The sequence below is a fragment of the Apodemus sylvaticus genome, chromosome X (assembly GCF_947179515.1).
Source record: "Apodemus sylvaticus chromosome X, mApoSyl1.1, whole genome shotgun sequence".
NCBI classification, from domain to species: domain Eukaryota; kingdom Metazoa; phylum Chordata; class Mammalia; order Rodentia; family Muridae; genus Apodemus; species Apodemus sylvaticus.
In genome coordinates, this window is record NC_067495.1 from 120925063 (window position 1) to 120929029 (window position 3967).

Genomic DNA, 3967 nt, shown 5'->3' on the forward strand with positions numbered 1-3967 from the left:
AGTCAGTCTCATCTGCATAATGAGTTCCAGGATGGCCAAGGCTACATAGTAAGACCTTGTCTTAGGAAGAAAACAAATAGAATACATCTGCGTATAAGTATAGAAGTTTTTTTTTTTTCAGAAAGTTTTGACTAAAGATGGAAAACACACCCTGAATGGGAATAGCATCAACCAGTGTCCAGCGATGAGCAAAACAAAAATGTTAACTAAGCATTCATATCTCTCTCCTTCCCTGGCTCACACTTCAGACATGCTTGGGAGGATTGTAGTGCTCTACCCTGAAAATATTCAATAATTTTAGAAAAAAGGAAACCTTTTCAGGTGTCAAAGAGATTATGTTAGTTATAAAGCTTGTTCACCCACATGAAATGGGGGCAGGAAATGGTGTTCATACCTTCAGACACACATAGGCAGGCCCCTGGAGCTTATTGGCCAGCCTGCCCTAGTGAAATTGATGAGTTTCGGGTCCAAATCTGTATACACATGCACACACAACCATACAAACATGTATACACACACATGCAATTTCTGTCTGTCTGTTTGCTTGTTCGTTGTTTTTTGATATAGTCTTGCTGACTGTCTCAGGATTGCCTTGACTGACATGGAAGTCACTATATAGACTGTTGTGTCACAAAAATTTTCTTGGAATGACACAACACAGACATCTATTCACCCCAGATAGGGAGCCCACAATGGAACAAAGTACAGATAGCACTCGTATCTGACACATTTACCACTATTACCTTTGTAGCTTTCATAACACAGGTGTCTAGTAATATCTAGTAACACATATGATGCTTAATCTATATCATAAACATATGTCAACATTTGCAGGGCCCGGTGAAAAGGGCCCAGTAAAGTAACATTTTTAAAATATTGATCCGCAATGTTCCAAAAGCATGCATGTGTAAAAACTGCATCTTAAATAAGGATTAACTACAAGTTTCCTTTTTTTCTGCGTAAGGATTCAAAATTTTTATCATAGAGTCTTAGGCTTTACATTGAAACTAGCCCCAAAGAAATATCACTTGTCCAATTTTGGAATGTTATGAAACAATATCCCCCAGTTTCCTAAACAGGTTACTGAAATGTTTCTGTCCTTCAAGCATAAGGTTGCAGCACACTGACACCAAAGTAGATAAAACAATTGAACTCTTGTCTATTACACTGAATATTAAAGGGATTTGGGATAACATGAGTCAATGTTATTTTTCCCACTAAATGTTCCTTTTGTTTTGGACATCATTTTCTTTATACCATTTAAACTTAATTTTAAAGTTGCATATAAACACATTGTTTATACCCACACATACACACACACACACACACAATATATCAATACAGCATATGTTTCTCTGTTTTTATTGAACCTGAGAAAAATCTTTTATTTAAAGCACTGTTATTGCCTCCTAAAGTACTGGCTGCTTTTCTAAGCAATTTTTGTCCCTTCCTGTGTAATTGGGAGTGCAGGAGTTATCCTGGACTAGGAAGCAGGTATCCTGGGAAGGAAGATGGTTTACATCTCAAATGGTCAAGTGTTGCCCAGCTGGAATCGGTCCCCGTGGAGATTGTCTTTCATAACAGATTTCTTCTGGGGAATAGCAGAATTAGTAGGGTTTTTTTTTCTTTTTTTTCAAAACTCTGCTTCAGCAAGACGTGAAGAAAAAGAGTCCACAGGAGCTCCTCTGAGTCCAGATAGGATAACAAGAGGGCTGCCGGGGAACCCGCCACTAGGAATGGATCTGCTCAATCACCTTCGTGGCCCCGGCCCTCCTCCGATGGCTGGCGGATGAGGAAGGTAAATGTCCGCTCTGTGAAGCAGACAGCTAGATATGCGCATGCGGAGAAGGAAGCCATCAGGAGGTGAGGAGCGGCTCACACAGAAGATGGTGTGTGTCCAAACAAGGACTGCTCTGTGTCGTCACAGAAGAATGAGGTCCTGCTGGGAATTCCCTCTGCAGGATCTGGTCTGACTGATACACAGTTCTATAAATGTATATGTTGTCTCCTTATCTCTTTTGTATAGTTTACTAAAGTATTAATATAGTTTTAAGAAGTAAATATTTTTGGTTGCAAAACTTGAATCTTCATCTTTATATGATCATATCCAAAATCTTTGATCTAAAAGAAATAAAGGCCCCGTATTTAGTCCTGAAAAAAAAAAGAGTTACCCTGAGTGGCAGCCCTATAGTTTACCATATTAGCCAATTATAGCTGAGGAAGAGGCCCTACACAGAGGAGGAAAAAAAAGATAAACAAAGCACTGTTACTCTTGCGTCTGCTTGTCACACTCACACACAAGTACAAGAGAGAGCAATCTGAGTACAACAGCCTTATGGCGCAAGATTATTATTAAATGATACTGGAAGAAAAACCAAATTCCCTTGTGGAGAACTGCTTTCCAGAGGAGACCTCGCTCACTTTTTCCAGATTTTCATCTACTTTTCAGTTGAACTCCTTGTGCTATCTGTCTCCCTGGCAAGTCTGCTGTCCTCCAAAGCCTTAGGCAATGATCTCTTCCTGGCTTTCTTCTTTCTCTCTCTCTCTCTCTCTCTCTCTCTCTCTCTCTCTCTCTCTCTCTCTCTCTCTCTGTATTTGGCTCTCTGGCTCTTTCTTGCTCTCCCTCCCCCTCCCCCTAACTTTCCTTCTCTCCCCCCTCCCTGTCCTACTCCACTACTCTCTCTTACTCCTTCTCTGGACATCTATGGAAGCTATCCCCTAGCTGTGATAGACGAGGTAGATAAAGACCTACTGGAATCCAACTTGGGGAGTGGCCAGAAGCAGGCAAGTGTGTAAGATTGTTAACACCACTTTGACCCACATTCACCCAGCACCCCCCCCCCCCAAAGTAATCCTTTCTCCAGTATCTGTAAGATGCTGTGAACTTAAAAGTTCTCCTTCACTAGGGCTTCTCCCGTTTCTGTTTCCCTAGCCTGTACCTGACCTTATCGCCATGCTGAGAAGTTATTCTAGTCTCCGTTCCTGGAAAGACACCACCTGCCATCTTCACAGTCAGTATTGGACTTGCCCCAGCTCTGTGCTTGCCCATAACAGCCTGGGCTTCTCTCTACTTTGGTAGACTCTAGGGTCTGTTTCCCGGGATCTTCGCTCACCCTTGAACACAAAATGTGAAATCTGAACAACATGGAGGATGATTTTCCACTGATTATGGAGAAGTTTCTCAGTTCATGTGGACTTCTCCCGACTCCTTTCCCCCCACAGAAATGGGTCACATCTCATAGTGTCACAATCATCTGTGTAAGTTGCCATAACTCAGATTTCTGGAAACCAAGTGTGTATGGGGTGGAGGCCAGAGGTGCACTCTTTCTAATTCCTAGATGTTGCTGCTTATGCACCCTTAGTGCCCCAGGCCGCTGTGACACAGTCCACTTCTAGCAAAGGTTTCCGTTCAGAAATCTGAAGGCTTCTCCATGGCTGTGGAGCTTGTTCTGAAGACCTCACACTTGAGACAGAGGCAAAGCTAGGGTTGCTTACGAAGACAGAGGTTCGTCTTATTTGTTTCCCTTGCCCCCATTTCTCCTGCTCTTTTGCTTGTCTCTGTCTTCTTTCCATACAACACATAGGGTTCTCTGGAAGAAAAGAGCTGACATAATGAATATATATTCAAAAAGGATTTATTAGATTAACTTATGTAGTATGATCTAAGTAGCTGATGTCACATCAGAGAGGCTGAGAATATGGTAGTTGCTGGATCCATAAGGCTGTGTGTCTCCATTGTCCCCACCTGGCAGAGTCCTGGCCTGGAAGATTCCTGTAGAGCAGTGGTTCTTAACCTGTGCGTCAAACTACCCTTTCACAGGGGTCACCTAAGACCATAGGAAAACACAGATATTTACATTATAATTCATAGCAGTAACACAATTACAGTTATAAAGTAGCACTGCCCATAAATTTTTGTTGGGGGGAAGGTCACTACAATATGAGGTATTAAAAAGTCATAGCATTA

General features: G+C 41.9%; 1 pseudogene; it reads left to right on the forward strand.

Moving 5' to 3' along the window:
• The first annotated feature begins 1511 nt into the window (after positions 1-1511).
• Positions 1512-1802, forward strand: LOC127675642 (selenoprotein K-like; annotated as a pseudogene).
• Positions 1803-3967: the final 2165 nt, after the last annotated feature.